The sequence below is a fragment of the Phalacrocorax aristotelis genome, chromosome 1 (genome assembly GCF_949628215.1).
Source record: "Phalacrocorax aristotelis chromosome 1, bGulAri2.1, whole genome shotgun sequence".
NCBI classification, from domain to species: domain Eukaryota; kingdom Metazoa; phylum Chordata; class Aves; order Suliformes; family Phalacrocoracidae; genus Phalacrocorax; species Phalacrocorax aristotelis.
In genome coordinates this window covers 4,273,265-4,293,301 of record NC_134276.1, presented here as the reverse complement: position 1 = coordinate 4,293,301, position 20,037 = coordinate 4,273,265, and the positions used below count along the sequence as shown (strand labels likewise).

The window sequence follows — 20,037 nt, the reverse complement described above, 5'->3', positions numbered from 1 at the left end:
TTCACAGCTTGTGAAGCATCTGAAATGCCCAGAGACTCCCTGGCTGTCAGCGCTCTGCAGTTTTTGGTTGCTATTCATGTAACCCAGTGAGGCGGAATAGCAGAGATAAGGGAGAGAACAGGGGAAGATTTCTCTCTGCAGTTTATTCTCCAGGGTTTTGTTCAGTCCAGTTTTAAATGGCTCAAGCTACTGAAGTGGTTCAAACTATGACATTTTGGCAGGGTGTGAAACAAAATCTGGCAGAGGTGCTATGACTGAAGGGCTGGTTTTGTTCTCTCTGAAGTGTGCGGCAAATCTCTCGCTGGCTTCAGTCAGAACAGGATCGGGTCCTCCGAGTCACTCAGTTTGAATAAGCTCAGCAAAACCAGGAAGAGAATCTGGGTTTGTTACACCATTACACTGTTACAATCTCTTTCAGGCTCACCCTCCTCTGTTTACAGTGTCCTCCAATGCAGCCAAGACTTTCTGTGTAGAAAAATGAGCTGCTTTTGTTAGGTTTTGAGTAATAAATAGCCCTGGATTAGTAGTCCCTGTCTGATGTCTCATTCAGACCGTCTGTTGCATTACCTAGCCTTTTTTTTTTTTTTTAGATCCTGATACTGGAAGCAGAAGCTCTCCAGAGGCCTACTTTAAAAAAATCAATAAAGAGAGGAAAAGCTAATGGATTTTAAAATTATTTTTATTATTATTTTCTTTATAAGGTAGCCCATTAAACTTGGGCAGTCCCTAATGAAAGGTAAGTTCACTGAAGTCTGTTTTACCACGCTTTCAAAGTCATCTCCCTTGTTGCCTTGATGTTATACCTTTCTTTTTTATTTCTCCCCACTTATAGGTAAGGGGACATTTTAAGAAATAACATAGTTCAGGATAATTTGGATTAATTTCACTTTTGGAAGTGTTTTTCTGGATTTCTTACTGGTTCGGCGGGAGTTGCTGAGCTCAAGTTACGCGTAAATCCATTTCTACTGTGTCTTCCACGTGCTTACAGACAAGGATTTATCTCATTACAGGTCTAGAGTAAAACAGACAGAATAAAATGAGTAGAAAATTATAGGACAGAAAGGTGGTTCCGAGTGTGTGTTATAGAACCATCGCAACTCTGTAAGCTGAATCGTGGAAGGAAAACCTGTCACAGAGTTGTCTGCTGGAAACACTGTTCTGGGCAGCAAATTTACATTTTGGGCAACATGGTGCTATTTTTTTTTTTCTGAATTCTTTGTATTGCAGTGAGAAGATGTGAGTCATGGTTCTGGGCCAGTCCAGAGAACCTGTTCACACCTGAGGCCAGGACAGTCACCCATACCGATCTCAGAAGGCTCTGACACACAATGTTGCAGGCCAGGGCCGCTTGCGTATACTGGCAGCTGGGCAAGAGGCAGCAACCGGAGCTCGTTCTGCGATTTCTGCAGGTATTTTGCCAGTCTGAAGATGTGCTCTCATGTGTTTGGGATGTTTGCCTTTACCACACTGCTTTCCACACTTCCTGCCCTGTCAGCAAGTTCCTTCATGCTCCAAAGGCCCAAGTGAATAAGCGGTATTTATGACCTCCCCCTTTCCCCCCCCCACCTCTCAGTGGTGCCCCTTTAGCTCTCCCTGGGTGCCTCATTCTTCGTCTGCAGCACTGCTGTAAAATACTGCCTGTATTTTACAAGGCAGAGATGCTGCCATAATTTCCAGTCAAGATGGAAAGCTGATCACTAAAGGAGTATCTAGACTAGATGCCTAGCCTTGCCTTAGGCTGGCTGGGTGGGATCAGGAAGGGAAAGGACTTTTGAAGATGAGGGGAACGATTCAGTAAGGATGGGGTGATGGAGGGAAGGGGGAACAGGAGGAACAGGAGGAAGCAGGACTAGAAACACCTGGGAAGAGTAGGGACAAGGATGGATAGAGGCTTTTTGGACTGCAGGCAGAGGGAAGTTCTGACACAGGGAGTATAGTTGAGAGATTAAAAAGAGGAAATTCTGACTCTGGCTTCATGCCTGCTTTTGGAGCACGTCAATACTGGTTTTTAATACCTGAAAGCAGGCTTTTCTGCTGTGGCGCTCATCTCCACAGATTCTTGCACAACCTAGGATTAAAATGCAAAATCATCAGTCAGGTTCTGGTGTGAATTCGCGTAGCTCCGGTGGCTGACCCAATGTGTTTGAAGCTTATGCCCCACCACCCACAAAAAAGCTTATGGCAATTGAATATGTTTTTTTACGTAAGATTACCAGTGGCTAGTCATATTTTTTCAATAAAAAAACCTCTTCAGATCACTGAGAAAACATACAAAATTTAAGTCAAAACCAGGATCCAGTACAGCTCCCCAGAAACTTACAGTCTGAGTTAGCAGCATGGCTCAAAACTGTGATATGTGTGCTTAGATTCAGCTGTTAGCTAATGAATCAAAGACTGACCTCATTGTTAAGCCATTACCCATCTGTATTTTATGACTTCCAGAGATACACAAGGCTTCCAGAATCAAATAGTCACTTGTGGCTTCCCTAGTATTCACCCCGACTTGCTGACTGCTCACCAAAGCACTGAGTGCTCTTAGCTGTCTCTCTGCAATTTCCTGGCTAAAGGAGATCTGGAATGTAAAAACGTATTCATCACCAGAGGTTTTGCCAGATTCCAGGACTTCAGTGAAGCAGCAAGAGATGTTTTAAAATTGGAATGGCATGAAGATTCCTCTGAGTTTTCAATCAAGTATAGGGTAACTTAACCAAGAAGAAAGTAACCCTTAAGGAGAACCTGAATGATTTGGGGTTTCAGCACCAAAGAATTGTACCAGGTTGTGATTACTGTTATACCTGTCCCAGACAGACCCTGACTCTTTACTGCAAGCCTCTTGCTACAGAAATGAAGGACCAAGTAGCAAGTGGGAACACGTCCAGTATGACGCCCTATCCAGAATGCAACAACTGGATATAGCCAAATACTGAGAAATGGAAGTGTGTAAGCTGGATTTTCAGTTTCAATTGATAAAACTGCAGACAGTGCTAAGATCAAACAAGTGTAATCCAGAGCCATCTTGCCTAAAATGGCGGCCGTGGTTCTTAGCCCTGTGTTTGAACTGATTCTAGGCAGAGAAATCTTAGCAAACCTGTCTCCAGGATGGCAGGAAATGCATGTCCATGTTAAATACGCACCCGATGCAATGCGCTGCTTCCATACTGATTCTAGAATCTGGAACTGATTCTAGCTTCCTTTGCGATGGGTATTACACACCATCTGACATCGGGATGTGTAAGATGGGAACTGGGGGCTGCTTCCCACCAGCCAGGTGTTCTGGCCCTTTTGTTATTTTGCTGCTTTGCTTTTCTGGCACTAGAACACCCTGCAGCTTACTGAGGAAATGAAAGATTGTTGCTGATGTGCTCTCGTGTGTTTCTTTAGAGAAAATGTTTACTCTTGAGCTTCATAGATTTGTATCCAGAAACACATTCCCCATTGCTTTAATCTGTTACCTGGACAAAGTAGAATGAAAAGGACATAGTTCTGATTTGGAAGTGTTTCATGTACATTTTGCAGAGCTGAACAAGCTTATACGATATGTAGGGCAGCGACAAATCACGGTCTGTCTTCTTCATCGCTTCACACCACTATAACAACATTATTTTGCTGGATTGACTTCTGATTTACAGGGTGAAAAACCTCCAGGCAGTAGTGTGTTGACCCACCATCACCTTCAGTTTTGCTTGCCAGTGCTTGCTGTTTCTACATTTTGCAGTGAGATCTTTGGCTGAGGAACTTCGTAATTGTGTATTGTACAAGACTCCATTTTTCTTTTTGTCTTTTTCCAATCCTTACCTGGCTACTAAGACTTAAAAACTTGTAATTAGTTTTCAAGTCATTCATGAACTCTGGTTTCTTCCTTGTAGGCTGAGGCAAATTTGTCTCCAATTGCTAGAGCAGATTAAAGGAGTGTACAGAAGATTGCAGGGGACTGAGTTGGTAGGTCATAACAAGTTGCTGTCCCTCAGCAGAGATTTAGCTTCTGTGATTTCACATGCTCTTGCATTCCCCCTGTGTTGTGTCAGCCAAGGTACTTGGGGATTTGATGTGGCTGAAAAACACCCGGGAAAAATATTAGGTGGACCAGTTCCTTGATCCCTTCCATTACATATAGCTGCCCAAATAGCTGTGCTGGCACAGTGCGGGGAGTAGCTCAGGCGCAGGGTAAGAACTATCAATACTGGTACTGCTGACAAAACCAAATCATCGGGCTGTGCCCTACGGCAGCTGGACTGCTCATTCTGCCATACGTCTGAAGGGAAGGAAAATGCGGTTCTTACATGATCACTGTAAAATCAATTGTTCAAAAGCGCTGGTCTTTGAGGCTGGGGCCTGGTGCCAGGCTTCTTCCCACAGAACACAAGAGACCCTTTTGAGGTGCAAGAAATCCCCTTTTCCCCTTGGTACTGGAAAGGGGCCATCTGACTTCACCCTGAGTAAAAGGCAAGATGGATCCTTTCCCTGAAAACCCCCTGAGCGCCTTCTGTGCTCTGAGTGCTTAGAACGCAAATAAAATGATCTACATTTCACTCATTCCTTTCTCAAGTACCAAATTCTGGTTTGCAGCGGCAGCTCTGTGTCCCGTTCCAATGCTGTTCGTGGATATCCCAAGTTCCTCTCCCACCTTTTGTTTGGGAACTCCCTCTGAAATATCCAGCAGTAGTTTCAGACAAAAGAGTCTTAAAATTTGGGTAAATTCATAAAACTATAAATATCGTAATCCCAGGATATCCCCTCAGGGGATCTCTAGGATTCCGCATTACTACAGAGTAGGATAATAATTAAATGCAAGAATAGAGTTCTGAACGTTTTGCTGAGATCCCTTGGCAGTGAAGATCTGAAGATTTAGTTGAAACAATTTCTGAACTGAGTTAACCTGCGTGTAGATGAAGTCTTTTTTCATCCTGAAGTGGCTTTAAAAGCACCTATAATTAAAGTCCTGGTTATTTCATGCTGCTTTAAGTACCTTTATACAGATATAAATACAGCGATAGCAGGGGCTGTTAGAGCAATACACCAGTTGTACGGGGCTTTAGGGCAACCCCTGCTGTTACCTTACACAGCCATTCTCCAAGTGGTTGAATGAACATATTTGCTAAAGTATCTTGTCAAACAAGGCATGTTTATGAGTATTTTGAACCAATCTCTTGCCTGGCTTCAAGATTTATTTTTCAGACTATCAGGGAGCATCCGTGACTCCAGGGCTGGAGCCCCTCTGCTGTGAGGCCGGGCTGGGAGAGTTGGGGTTGTTCAGCCTGGGGAAGAGAAGGCTGTGGGGAGACATTATTGCGGCCTCCCAGTGCTTAAAGGGGGGCTGTAGGAAGGATGGGGGTGATCTCTTTAGCAAGGCCTGTTGTGACAGGCCAAGGGGGGATGGTTTTACACTAAAGGAGGGGAGATTTAGACAGGATATAAGGAAAAAAATTTTTACAGCAAGGGTGGTGAAACCCTGGCCCAGGTTTCCCAGAGAGGTGGTCGATGCCCCATCCCTGGAAGTGTTCGAGGTGAGGCTGGACTGGGCTCTGAGTGACCTGATCTAGCGGAAGATGTCCCTGCCCATGGCAGGGTGGTTGGACTGGATGGCCTCTGAAGGTCCCTTCCCACCCTAAACCATTCTATGATTCCGTGTTTCTTAAAGGACTTTGTGATTTTGAGCGTGGTACAAAATGAAGTTACTCTTCAGGTCTGAAGGGCAACTGGTCAGTTTTAACTCCAGCTTTGTGGATCCCACGCCCAAGCTGAGCCACACAGTTTTTCTCCTCCTGCAGCGATCATGTATGCACAGCTCCCACGTAACTGGGGGATTCTTGATACGGGCTGATCGCGGCCGCCTTTGCAGCGAAGCGACCGACACGCTGCCCTGTACCCACATAAGCACCGTTACGTTGCAGCCAGACTGCAGACTGCGGCCGGGCCGTGCTGTGTGGTTCGGAATCCAATTTTCAATGTATCCAACAGAGGGAAGTAATTCTAAGCGTGCGGTTCCACAACAGGTTAAGCTGATCGAAATCAGCTCTGCTACAGCCCCGCTCTCCCTACCAGCCCCAGCCTCGTGTTCTCACTTCCTCCATTTGTTTATTTTTACGGGGTTAATTTTCTGCTGGTTTAGCTCCCAGACAAACTTATCAGGGGAACTGATAAAGGTTGGTACAAGGGGGAAGGGCAAGACTGTGGCAGCGCTGTCTTAATCTGTCGTTTATGGACAAGCTGCGTGGGTATAAAAGGCAGGTCTGGGGTGGTGACCTGCCTCCCTTTTGCCTGTATCTACCTGCTTCGCTTAACATTTTACTTTTGTATGTCTCGACAGCACATTCCAAGCACGCAACCCCAGCGTGCCCATGCTCTGTTCTTGCGAGCGGTGCAGCTGTACGCCTGTGCAATCAAATCCCTCCTCTTTCTCCCTCAGCAGAGCACGAGCGCTGAGCCGAAAACTCCTCTTAACCAGGGCGACAAGTTTCCAGCGAGCGTTGGATCACAGGGAGAGCAAACACCCGTATCCCCACGATGTAAGGTACAGACGTCTCGCCTCGTGCAGCGCAGAAGCAGGGCAGAGCCCATTTTATTCTCGCCTTTTTTGGATCTGCATGCACACGGTCCCTAGCACAATGGAGCCGGCTCTGCGATAGCACGGGCTGCTGCAAATAACAGAAATAAAGTCACTACGGTGTTGCATGCCAAGGGTGTAATTGCCGGTGACCCACTCCCGCGTTGTTGCCCCGTCGATGGCGTGATCACCCATGACTTTTACGTCCCAGGCCAACGCCGCTCCCTCCCTCTGCCCTCCAAAAGGTGCCGGATACGGCCCGCAGCTCCCAGGTGCGGGGCTCCGGGTAGCAGCCTGCAGCTGCAGCACGGCTGGAGCACAGCCCACGGATTTCCCGAAGCAGCGCAGAGGGGAAACAAACTGCGGGTTCCAGATCTGCTGCACCGGGAAGGTAACAGCCCCCCCCCAAACTTTTCACCCTGGGCCACTCGGCCGCGATGCTGCGCCCCAGCGGCGGCTCCCCACGCCCGGAGGAGGTGGTGGTGGCGGGGGGTGTCCTGCCTCTCCCCCCGGCTCCTGCCCCGTCGAACCCGGCTGCCCACCTTGGGGGGCGGCGGGGGGGGCCCCCCCGAGCCAATGGCAGCGGCTGGGGCGGGGAGGGAGGGGGGAGGCGGTGCCCGGCCGACAATAGGGGCGGCTGGAGGGCGGTGTGGGGAGCGGGGAGGGCCGGGCAGCACCTTGCGGCGGGCGGAAGGTGAGTCCCGCCGGGCTGGGGAAGGGGATTTCCTCGCTTCTTCTTTTGTAGCCGAGAAGTTTGCAAAGGGATCGAGCGGCCGGGTTTTTTTTTTTCCCTTTTTGTTCTTTTTTTTTTTTTAATCCCCCTTTTCTTTTGGGGGGGGGGTACCGAACCTGCCTCCCTCCTCCTGCCTCCCTCCTCCTGCCTTCCCGGCTCATTCATTTAACAAAGGGAGTTGTTCTTCAGCCCCCGGGCTTTGCAAGCGGGGAGCCGTTTGGGGCCGCATGCTTGGGGTCCCGGGCAGAGCTTGGGGTGGGAATCGGGGCTTAGCCTAGAGTTTCTCCTGAGCACCCGGTCCTGGCTTCGGTTGGAGGGCCGGGTGCTTTGGGCACACACAAAGAATTGAGGAGCTGGACCCTTGCTGGGCGGTGGGGAGATGCAGCCCGGGGCTTTGTGTGGCTGGTGCGCAGGGATGGAGAGGTGGGAGCGCGTCTTGTAACCCCCCCGCCCCCTCATTCCCTGCCAGTGTGCGTATGAAACCGTGGCTTTTTGCTATTAAAGTACTCAAAAGCAAAGCTGAACTTAGGATCGTGAGATCATTCAGATTGGAAGGGACCTCAGGAGGTCTCTAGTCCAGCCTCCTGCTCAAAGCAGGGGCTTCTGCCTGGGGAGTGGGTGGCAGTGAAGGGACATCGTGAGATGGGTGGCAACTCTGGGTGCTCTTTCCACTGTGCGTGAAAATGCCCCGATCCACAGCTCTCCCATGCCTGCAGCCCCTGCTCTTGCCGCTTTTGTTATCCAGCGGGCTTAAAATTCATGATTGGTGGGAATAGCTGGCTCCATCCGTGTGTGTGTCGTGGTGCATCTGCTCCTGCTGAGCACTGCTTGATCCTTAGTCCGAGATTACCCCCAGGAATTTTTTCTTCAGGAACAAGATTTGTAAATAGATGTCAAAACGTGGCTCTTTGCTGGGGACCTGTTACCGGCTGTAAGGCATATACACTTTGTGTGGTGATTAAGTAGTTTTTATGTATCTGTCTATATATATGTACAAACAACTGGAAAAGCTGTTTAGTTAGCCAAGGTTTTCAAAGTGAAAGCGGGTATTGTAGTTGGGTGAAATGGCTGTGTCGGGCACGGGAGGAAGAGTGTTCTCTCTGCTTGCGATTACTCTTTGTACAGTGACTCATGGATGCCTTTCACTGAACTACCTCCCCCTTCTCCATACCTGGAGTTTCCTGGTGTTGCACACATTACCTGACAAAGCAGGGAGCATCTTCCCCTCCGCTGTTTTAACATCTCGTAGTGTGGGTGTGTTCATCTTGCTCGCAGCTTTTTAGGATAAGGCTGGGAAAAGTCCTCCTTGTGGAACAGTTTGTGTGTGTGCATCACCACTGAATGCTTAGAAATTGCTTTTCCCTGCACGTTTTCTGTGGATAAGTCAGAGGAGTAAAGCTCATCTCTGCGCGGAGAACAGAAGGTACGGTGGAAATTTAAATAAATCTATTAAACTGTGGATTGCCTCTGTCTTGTGCCATGGGACAAAATTTGTTCTTAGCTGTACTGTGTAACAAAGCTGGAGTTCAAGAATTGGGACTGATAAGCGGGGTGGGTATTTAGTCTGTCTGAGTCCTGTGGGGAGGGACCAGCTTCTTTAAAAAGGGTGATATGACTACTGTTCTTTGACTTGGAAAGGAAAGCCGAAAATAAAATTGAAGAGGAAAATGCTTTTGTAGCATGACAGCAGGAATGCTTTGACTGATTTTAAGGAATATTGTGTGCTCTGGGTGTTGCTCAGAAGAGTAGGGAAATGTAAGGCTTTTGGTTCACGCTTTTCCATGCATCACGGGGATATTGGAAGAAACGTGTGACAAGTCCAGCATAACTTCCACAAGTGAAAATATATTGCCTGTTTATTGTGTTTCTGACTGCCTTGCTTGCACTGGATTAAAACCTGATGCTAGACCTCTTTTTGCCCAAGAGCTCAAAGAACCGTTTGGTTACTGCTGATACCTGCGTATCCTTTTCCAGGTCTGTGCAGACCTTTTCTCTCAACTTTGACTACAAGTGCATGAATTTCTCCTAGTTTGCTAATTAGTGTTTTTGGGTTTTTTTTAAAAATGAGTGAGCTGCAGTGTAGCTTCATTCCTTCTTTCTCCCTTCTGTGCACCTGTCTCGCTTCCTCAGCGTGGGAAGTTTTGTAATTTCAAAAGCCAGTTGTTATGGTCCAGTTCTCTTGTATTTTTAAGAATGTACAGAACCATCTAGAGCTGAAACAGATTTTTCTTAGTAGCAATATATAGAAACGATCCAGAGCTCCACCCTTAAAGTGGTCTGGGTTTACAGTTCATCCTGTCAACAGCAGATAACAGAAGTAAATAGACTTTGTAAAGGATCTGAAAAACAACCACCCTTGTGTGAGGAGGTACTAGAAGCAGACTGAAACCAGGCGACTAAAACGAGAAGTCATATTTCTTTAAACCCTAGTCCATCGTTAACCCTTTGACAGGTACAAGAACATCTCTTGTTGGCTTTTACCTCTATGAGAAAGCAAGAGAGTATTGTGTGCCAGAATTGTATTGTGAAAAGTGCCTTTTTCTGTGCCTGGCAGGGAGCTGAACTCATTTTCTCAGCCTGATGTCTTGGCCTGTATAGGAACTGGGGAGGACATAGACATGTTCTGCTTGATACCGAGGGCTGGCTCTTACAGAGAAAATAATTTGTCTAGTGTGTGGCTTTTCTTATGCACTTGCACAGCTCTGACCTGAGGGGGGGGAACTGCTTTGCACCCGTGTTCCCAGAGATGGGAGTGGCTGGGTCCTTCCCCTTTGGCAGCACAACTGGGACTGTCAGCAGATGCTCACTCATGCGGCACATAAGTCACTGTGATCAGTTCTTCCCTTCTAAGCATAAGGCATATGATGCTCTTTAGGAATTAATAGCTTAAAAATGTCTGATGCTGCTTTTGCTAACCAGGTTTTTACTCAAACTTAAGTCCAAGCTTGAAATTCCCGCCCTTGGGTGTGGCTGTGCACGGCACGTGTAGACGTGGACGTTGTGGACGTTATGGCCGTGAGGGGTAACGCTCAGTGCTGCCACTGGTGATGCCTGCTCCTGGCTTTGTGCAGGGGAGGCAGCTTCCTTTTGTCCTCTTCCTCCTCAGGCACATCCTCAGAGCTACAGACAAGTCATGGGGTCCTCCCACGTTCTGCCTCCTTTTCAGCACGTGGCAATGGGGCGTTTGTCACAGTTTCAGGGCCCTTCGTGGGATTCACTTGATGAAAACATAGGTGCTCAGAGCTGAAAGCGTAGATGCTCAGGGCTGAACAAGTCTCTCCAGGGTCCCAGTATGATCAGTAGAGAGGAAAAGGCCCTTCTAGGGTGTGGTCTGTATCATCCTCCAGTATGTGTTTAAAAATAGGTCAGAGAGTTGCACTCTAAAAATGCTGATTCTTTTTTGTAGTCACACCGGTCTCCTTTATCTCCCCTGTGTTGTCTTGTACGCGGCAGCAGGTAGCTTAGAGGAGTTTCACTTATTTCTCCCGCTTTGGGAATGCAGGCAGGCAGCATTGCTAACAAATCCACTGACAAAAGTACTGTAGGAGCACAGCTTTCACGAGTTCCCTTCATTTTAGCGCTTGTTTGTTGGGGTGGGGGAAGGGGAAACAAAAAGCCCCCATCTGATTAAGTGCATTTCCAGGGGAATTTGAAGCAAAAGTGGAAGTGTTCAGTTCTGGTTTGTGTACTGATAAAGTTCTGGTAAATTGTCCAGGCTCTAGAATAGCTGTTCAAACTGGCAACCCAGGTGTCCCGGCCTCCAGTTGTATCGCTAATGATGGCCTTTCTCTGACTCTTGTGTCTAGTCGGAGATGCAGGTTAAACAATAACTTTCTTTCCCTGATTTCTTTCCTCCTTGCACTCTTGTGCTCTTTGGACCTGCTGTATAGCTAGTTCACTTCACTCCTAAGCTGATATAACTGCCTTAAAGTCATTCTACTTCCTACTTCCTGTCTAGAAACAGTGAAGTAAAGTGGTGGCGAATCAGGCATCCTTTTATCATCTTAGTTTTAAAAAAAGGAGGAGAAAAGAAAGTTAATGGGATCGAAGAAAGGTCCTAATCTGGGAAAATCAGGCCAGAAGACTGCAGAAGTAGTAACCAAATGTACTTTCTGAAAATAAATAATTTCTACAGTAGCCTTTTGTGATCCCGGTTACCACGTGAGAGGCAATGCGCGCAGTGTATTGTGACTACCTTGAAGTGTATGACGTCTAGCTGCAAACATCTCCTTGATCTAGGTGGGCCTGTAGCTGTGGGACTACAAGCAAGTCAAGCGGCAAGTACGTGCTGTGTGCAAGTGGGGCATAAAACCGTGTTTCATGCCTTTTGTTCTCTTCTTTTTCCAGAAAGTCAATCAATACCTGTAATCTAAATGGAGAATGGGGGAGGAAAAGAATCGCTATTCATATTGTGTGTGTTTCTGGGGGCGGGGGAAGTCGTCCAAGTTTACCCTAAGGCTTTGTCTCCTGCTCTCAAGACCTTGATGCATGTAGTTACAGCGTGCCTGTAGTTACTGCGGATGGCATCTGATGACTTTACAGATGGCAGCGGAGAGAAGGAAAATCAAATGCAAAAGGTTAGGGCGCAGTTTGACAGACTGGCTTGCTGAGGTGTCACAGCACTGCTTTGGGACTTTGAGTTACTTTCTCTAAGCATCAGTAGGGCTTCGAACTGTCAGTCCTCTTAGTGACTCTAAGTGGCACACAAGTATTTCAGGTGATGCCTCTCTTACAAGATGAAGCCCATTTCTCAGGGCTTATGTTCTATTCAGGAAATAGGAGCTGGGGTGAGAAATACTGTTATTTGAACTGGTGCCTTGCTTCATGTGGTTTTTCTCCTCATTTATATGTAGAAAGCTTAGTGTAATGTGAAATACCTTATCATTTCTTTAGCATAAAGAATTTCCAGTGTGGATTATTTTCTGCACCTACATATTCCCAAATGTGCATTCTCTGCTGATCTTAAAATATGAGTGGCTTGGCCACTTAACCCAAACTCCTCTGTAGAAAGAGTAGAGAAGCGGTTCCTTTTGTAAAACTTGAGTTTAATTTCCCCAGTATCTGTAAGTGAACATTCTGCAGTTTCACCGACAAGTTCAACTTAAGGGCTTTGTGCCAGGATGAATCTATCATTTGCCTTTAGTAGGTATTTCAAGAATGTCTGATTTCAGTTGTGCCTTTGAGAGGCTAGAAGTCACACCTGAACGTAGAATTCATGGGCCTCCATAGTTCAGACTTGTTTGGGATGAAGAAAAAGCTGATCTCCTTCAGCAGCAGCAGGGAGAAATATTCCAGCCCCGCCTTTCCCAATCCTGTCTATGCTACTGAAGCTGCTGGATTCGTTTCCGCTCAAGGCCCGGTTCTAACCTCTGTGTAAGGTGCAGCATGTGTTTGAGACCGTTACTGACCTCTGTAACCCCAGCGTGGGGGGGGGGGAATAAAATGAGACCAGGCTCGTAATGTATTCTTTGCTTTTCTAGTTCAGTAAACTGCTCACCTGAGTCTGAACTCTGGTGTCCCTTCCTAACAGGAGGTAGATTTAACAGTCAGGTAACAGCTGCAAAGACCACAGCACAAAAAGGAATTAGCAGCAAATGCAAAAGCATCAGCATTTGAAATGCAATATTGATTAGCTCATTAAAATTAATAAGACACTCAATTAGAGAACTCCCATTACATTTTGCAGTTCTGGAAACAGAACAATTTATATGTTCTTATCCTTTTAGGAATACTTCACTCAAGACAAACTTTAATGTCATTTCCTTTGCAAACCACAGAATGTGTTAATTGTTAGCGGAGCCCAAGTTTGTGTTTTATTTAGTAAAACATTGTTTTTAGTAGAGTGGAAGGCTTATTCACAGTATTATGTACTAAAAGTTGCTCTAACTGAAAGTGATCCAAATTGGTGTATAATTGGGCTAATGGCACTGTAGTTAGGGTCAAAAGCCCAAAGGCAGACAGTCGTATACTGGCTTACTGGCTCGTTTTCAGCAAATCAGACAACTCTGTTTCAAACCAAAGCACACAGAGGGGAAACCCTTTGATTCAAGCTCAAGGAACATGTTTGTGAAAGGGAACGTTGGTTTGTAAAAAGGAGAATTGTCACATTTTCCCTAATCCTTAAGAAATATGTATATGGCCTGCATAATACAGAAACGTGATTTTCAGGCTACAGATTTAATTGCCTTGTGGAACCTTAAATGACTTAAAGCTGGATTTCCAACCTGAATCTCTATGCTTTCCTAAGTATTGTACTTTGTTAAACAATATCTTTAATAAAGGGTTTGCTTTAGAGGGTTCGAGCCACTTGACTCAGGGCACTTCTTGCTGAAATGAGAAATTGCTCTAGGAGTACTCGGTTCCCGTGCAAGAGGTGGGCTGGAGGAAGATTAAGGTGTAAAACGAAGATCCTGGAATGATTTCTAAGTGGCTGGCACTTGTCACGGATGCAGCCACTGCTGATTCTCTTTTCCACAGGAGTTTGATTGAATTCTCTTGCCACGCTGCCCAGGAGAGCTAACTCTTCTGCTTAACCACAAAACATTAACGGCAAGCTTACGGTTCACATCCCTGTTTTGCCCTGCCATCGTGCTCATCTTCAGTTCCACTGTGGAATAAGGTGCGAGTTTAATTTCCGTGTTGCTTCTCTGGCAACGTGATCGCAGCAGATCACAGATGGTAACAGAAAAGCTTTGGGAGCTGAACTCAAAGTGGTGGCCTAGAAATGAATGGTGATAATGCCGCATAGCCCTTCATCGAAACCACCCCTTTTCTGATAGCCAAAGTAATTGGTAAGGTTCTTTGGTAAAATGTATGCATGTTGTGGGTGTGTGCTAAGGTGTTTGATGCTTTCTGTTAAGCTCCGAGATTCTGGAGATGTGAAAGCTATGCAAAAATCTGTGTCATATAAAAGAGACTTCTCCCACTCCTCTCTGCAGAGAGAAATGACAGAATTTGATCCAAGTGTGCCTTAAAGACTTAGATAATGAAAGTTAAGCACACAGAGGCTTTGGTTTGAGCCTCCAGTTCCTAATTTCGTGGGGGGAAGTGAGGGTATCTACTGTATCTTAACAGTAAGTTGTTAATATTATAACTGAATTCTCCAAAATCAGTGAAAGCTTCACGGGGTAGCCTTACAGAAAGCCAGAGGAGTTGTGAGGGGAGGAAGGAGGGGGAACTGCAGCACCAGCGACAAGTATTGTGTCACCGTTATGTTGAGCTAATTAAAAAAAAAAAATCTTTCTTTTAATTTCTGGCTCATCAAATTTCTTCTTGTTGCATCAGTCTGTATGTCTCTGTAATAAGGCATCTGGTAAAAATTGCAGTCTCTTACATTTGTATGTCTTATAAATTCTTCTACACAGTTTTGACTCCCTTGGCAGCAGAGAGAATGATTAAAAAGGCTGTACCAAATTTACAAAAAGCAGCAGGAGTCTCGTCCACTACCAGGCCAGTGCCAACAGAGTCTGAAAGAGTGGGACTAGTACTACTTTTCCAGGCCTGCTTTAATCCCTTAGTTATGTTCCTAAACCAGATTTTGAAGCGTATGAACAAAATGAAACTGATGCTGTATCTTGATGAAGCTGTCACCTCTAATGTCAGACTAGCGTCTCTCTGCCCGTAGCTGGGAGCCCTGACAGTCATACTGAGCTTAACTTGCAGCACGTATGTGGGAACTAACCTCTGTATTCTTCCTGTTTGGTTGGTTTCTTTTCCCTGTCTCCGTTCCTTCCTTACATCTCTTAAAGCCTTTTTTGGTTGTTTTGTTTGTTTGTTTTCCTTTTGCCTTTCTACAGAAACATTGTTCATCTCCTGCCTATCTTTACTTTCCCTGGCCACCTCTAAGACTGATGAGAAACAGAGTTCTCGTACATCTGTGATCCTGAAGATACCAGGCAAGCACAGATGAACGGCAGGGAGGTTAAGGTATTTTGTCCTCCACCCCAGTAAGAAGCAGCCTCTTCAGGGCTTGGGAGGAGGATGAAGACTGGATAGGGGATGAAGCCTTAGGTTCATTCATTGCCTTCCTCTAGCGAGCAGGCAGTGCTGCTGCTGACGTACCTGGAAATATTTAAATGTGTAGATTTCATTTAGAAAGGCTGAGGGGGTGAGGGTAGGGAATGGCAAAAGCAGGACTTTTTTTCAAGAAGAAAAGGCAAAAAATTTAGATTGCTTCCAGGCTCTCCTGAAAGCCGGAAAGTAGAATGCAACCAGTATATCCTTCTGTACAGGGAGACGGTCTTAAAGAAGGATATGGTATATTCTTCTTTATATATAGTATAACCTTCTTTATATAAAAAATATCCTTCTTGAATGGAGGCAGACGGTCACAGGCAGCGTTTGAATTCTAGGTTCAATAAACGCATATCCTTCAGTTAGGCAAGGCAAAACAGTGTCATTTGTTAGAATTCAAAACCAGTATCTAAATGCCTCAACGACTTGTCATCCAGTGACTCACTGCTCTGTCATAGTAGGACTTCTGGCTTTCCCATGAAAGTTATACTTGCTGAAACAGCGTCCTGCCAGCTCATATTAACGGTCCCCAGCTCCCAGGCTCATCTCCAGTTTACTCATGGTGAAGAGGGGTTTTGGGGGGGACAGGGCAGGAGAAGGAGGCAAGGGTAGGTTCAATGGTCAGAAATGTCATTGCCTCTTCCTTGTAGACTTCTGAGTGCCGGCTCTTTCGTTTGTTCCGTGCCTCTTTCGCTTGTGTTGCAAAAGAAAAACATTCAGAAGTGATGAGCTGGCCATACTTGTAAGAATTTAGTCATTTACTTGGTCCAACCAAAAATGTCTTTTCTTGTGTGCTGTGTCTTCTTTTAAAATTATTGGCTACTTTAAAAAAATACCAGTGTTGAAATGGTCTCAGCTTGATTTCCTTCATCTCCTGCAGCTGATTAGGGGATCATCAGGCTCATGGGATTTTTTTCTTTTCATTCACATCATCAATTTTATTTTAGATGCTCTTTGCTTTTTTTTTTTTTTAAGAGCTGTTCCTATCTAATACTAGGTACATCCTGCAAGAGCCCTTCCTGCCTTCTGATCCAATACTTATTCATCCTGGGACCTAGTCCAGATGCCACCAACAGTGCTTGTGTGGGCTTTTCTTGTTCGTTTCAAAAACATTTGATCACATGCCGACATGTGGCCGCATTAGATGCACCGTTGTGCAGTACAGGAGGTGATGGTCATGGAGACTAAAAGAATCTCACCTGAACAGCAAGTGACTTTCTGCTCTTAACGTCGTACCTATTTCTGTCACCAAGCTTTAATTTCAGTATTACAGTGGATGTCTGTCATATCTGATAATGTTCCGTTTGTCTTTGAATCCCACCCTGTTATTTTGGCTCAGCATCGAGGAGCAGTGATTTCAACAAAGTGACCTCATCTGACGCGTGGTGTAGTTTTGTTTGGTTTTGAAGCTGTGAGATTCTGTTCCAACTGCACTTCCTGTAGCTGTAGGTAAATCATCGAAATCCAGTAGGATGAGCATGTGTGATCTCTGTGGTCCGCCTGCCTCCTTCCTCGTGAATTCACACGCTTTGCTTCTGCGGTGGGGCTCTTGTTAGCGATGTATTTCTTTTCACTGGGATGGGAATGGGGCGAGCGGTAAAAGGTTTCTGTATAACGCGTGACCTGTGCTGGTTTCAGCATAAAGACTCTTTGACCTCTGTGAGGGCTCTGATCCTAAATTCCTAATGAGCTACCTACAAATTTGGAAGAAAAGAGCCTGTGGTTGCCTTTGCATTCTTCTTAACTAACAGATGAGAAGCTTGTGTTTGCTTTTTTCCAAAAAAACATCCCTCCCACCCCCCAATCACAAAACTATAAAGCAAGGACGTGGCTGTTAGCAGCTGTTTTCCTTTTGATGTGGTCAACTCAAAATTAATATTAAAAGTGTAATTCTGAACTTGCGTTTTCTTGGAGACCGAATGCATGATGAAAGGACGGGAGGGTTCTCTCTCCGCCTGCTGGGAGCGTGCTCTTCGCTTGAGTTTTTCTGGGAGGCTGGATCAGAGGGTGAAGCTCGACACAGCTGAGCTCATCGTGGCACGCAGCCATCCGAAGGCAAGGGTGCTTTTCCCTTTCAGCGCTCGGCTGTGAGCTGACCTGGCAGAAAACTTCACAGAGCAACATGAGCGAATGTAGCTGTGGTGTAGTATTAAAGATCCTGGAGATCTCTGGAGGTTTGAAACCTGGGTGTAAGGACCGTTAGACGTATGGCTAGATCTGGTGGAGTTTAGCTTCACAAGTAAGTGCCTTTTTACTCTTGAAAGATCTGTCTGTCATTGTGGTACCCGCCGTACACGGCTTTTTATTTTGGTTATTTTGTTCTTACCTTCCTCTGTCCCCAAGCTCTCTGAACCTTTAGGCCCTGCCCAGTCAGCTCCTGCTGGTCCTGCTGGACCTGAAAGTCCTTGCTACAAAATGGATTTTGATTCCTCTCTAACTGGTTCTCTGTCTTTAATAAATGTCTTTGGGAGAGAGAGCCTGACGGGACATCACAACTGGATCATGTATATCTCCTCGCTCCCGTTGCTGTGTTGTTCCGGCTCCTCCTTTGATTCGGTGTGGAAGCATAACGCTTGTAATCCCTGCTGTGCTGTAGGGACTCCCATGCTTTGCCCAGTGGGTTCATTTTTAGTGTAGCAGAGCACTTTGGGGGTTTTCCCATCACCTACCTGCATAATGTCTTGCGTCCTGTAAGTGTTATATATCTTCCTGTAATCTTGAAAAGACGATTCAGAATTGAAAGGATGTTTTCCCCAGGAGGTTATAAGATGGGCCCAAACTTCTTGCTGGTGTCCAGCTTGAACTATAATTTTAATCCAAGACAGAATTAGGTTGTTAATACTGTTGCCAGTCACACTAACTAACATTTTTAAGTAATCCTACTGTTTTGTTTTGCTCCTTCTACCTCGCAGTCCTTCAGCTCCTAGTCAAAGCGCTATAGTTCAGGAGTCATCTCTTGTACAAGTGCTCCTGGCTTATTCAGGGAGATGCTGAGATTCCTTATCACCTTCCACCTACATACATACTGCACATAAAAGCTCCTAGTGAGCATAAAAACAAGACTATGCTGGAGAAGTAATATGCTTTCTTCTGTCATTAAGGTGGAAAGGGCAAGCACAGAAGCGGCAGGCACAGGGAGGAACAGGAAACCACATTTCTGGTATAGCACGATGTTGCTTTATCTCTGAATCCCCCGAAATATGTATAGAAAGACTTCGGCAACACTTGTGCCTCAGAATTCATAGTCAAGATGAAAACAAGACGAGAAACTTTCATGTTGTCAGGAACTGTGCAGCCGGTATTCAGTAAGATCGTGAGGCTGGGCTTGAAGGAACAAAAAGAAGTTGTGGGGTTTTTTTTCCTTCATTTTTCTTTTTTTTTTTTTTTGTGTTACCTGGGGACATAACTCTCCCAGTAGCCTGTGGGTTTCAGTGGGAACATTCAGGCACTGTCTTTGCAGCACTTAGGGAGCCTAACCTTGAGAACAAAAGTAGTGTGTTTCATGTGGTTGCATACTAAAAGAAGTGGGTAGGCATCTAGTGGGAATCCAGAAAGCGCGTGGGCGCTCGATTCCCTCGGAAACTGTTGGGATTTGGCACCTAAGCTGGTAAAGTATTTTTAAAAACTCTTCAAAATCTTTCTGAAAATTGGGTCTGATGTTGCTAATCAGTGTGAGGGGTAGGGGGATTTTTTTTCTGAAGTAATTGCGGCCTTTGATCCTTGTTACTTTCTAGCAGATAAACAGGAGGGAAATGAAGAAAAGCAACAGAAATTACTTTGGGGCTGGAGGGATTGACGCAAAAGGAAGATAAAAGAGTTATATACTTGTGTAGTTTTATAAAATGAGGAGGAGGGCAGGACTGTTTATGGGTTTCTGGAGAGTGTAAATGCCAAGAAATGGAGGGTGTGGAAGAAGGAAACTGTTTTGGTCTGCACTCTGCAAGTGCCTGTGCAGGCAGGTAGCTTCACACACAGCCTCATCCGAAAGGACCATTTTCCTCGAACTTGTGAGTGTTACAGGGACGTGCTGGTGAGGAACAGAAACACTTTGCGTGGCAGCAAGGAAAGTGCCTGCTTTAGTACTTCAGTCAGGGTAAGACATGTAAATCTGCAGTCGTTTGCACCTCGGATTGCCTGGCATCTCTCCGTGCCATCGCACTGCACAGAAGTTACCTTCCTTTTGCGTCAGCCTTCTGGATCAGGAGCCCAGACAGAAACCCCACTTCGGGCCCCGATAGCTCCTGTCCCAAACTTGCATTGTTAGGCTGGGATCTCCACCCTGTGTTAGAGCGGAGCTGGTTACCATGGTGACCCAGTTTAATCTCACCGGCCTCTCAGTGGTATCTGAAACCTCCTCCAGAAAGGAAAGGAGGGTGACAGCCGTGCCAGGACACAGGTTGGTATGAGGGGGAGAGCAGGGACAGCAGGCAGGCAACACAGTCTGTCTTGGGACTGCTTTTCTGAGATGTTAGGACTTTGCTTTTTATATCCATTAGGGCATAAATGTTATATACGTTAGGATATAATCCATTAGGATTAGGGCAGTTTGGGGAGTGCTTGATGAACAAAGGTGTAAAAGGGTTGCTTGGAGTTGGTAAAGCCATAGCAGAGAATATCAAGTCTATGAAGGATATATCATATTCTATGAGGAATATCAAGAATAGGAAGGTGTTAGAGACATCCCCCCACCAAGTGCACTTTTTGTAGCCAGTAGATCAGAGAAATTAATTTGAGATAAATACAAAAG

The 20,037-nt window shown here is 45.8% G+C and overlaps 1 protein-coding gene and 1 long non-coding RNA gene across 14 annotated transcripts in view; both read left to right on the top strand.

The window, feature by feature from the left end:
* Window positions 1-176: 176 nt before the first annotated feature.
* Window positions 177-5,894, top strand: LOC142052046 (uncharacterized). Its single transcript, XR_012658690.1, has 4 exons — window positions 177-1,409; window positions 2,443-2,940; window positions 3,867-3,939; window positions 5,639-5,894. It is a non-coding gene; the product is annotated as an uncharacterized LOC142052046 (long non-coding RNA).
* A 497-nt stretch (window positions 5,895-6,391) lies between these two features.
* PAK1 (p21 (RAC1) activated kinase 1) overlaps window positions 6,392-20,037 on the top strand; it is a 76,813-nt gene continuing 63,167 nt past the window's right edge. For 2 of the 13 annotated variants that reach the window (XM_075116656.1, XM_075116062.1), the window contains exon 1: window positions 11,413-11,558. The gene's annotated coding sequence lies outside the window, so the exon portion shown is untranslated. Of the gene's footprint in view, window positions 6,936-7,179; window positions 7,239-8,450; window positions 8,701-11,412; window positions 11,559-20,037 lie in introns of those variants that run through there. The other 11 variants (XM_075115839.1, XM_075116403.1, XM_075115773.1 and 8 more) reach the window with 11 other exon arrangements.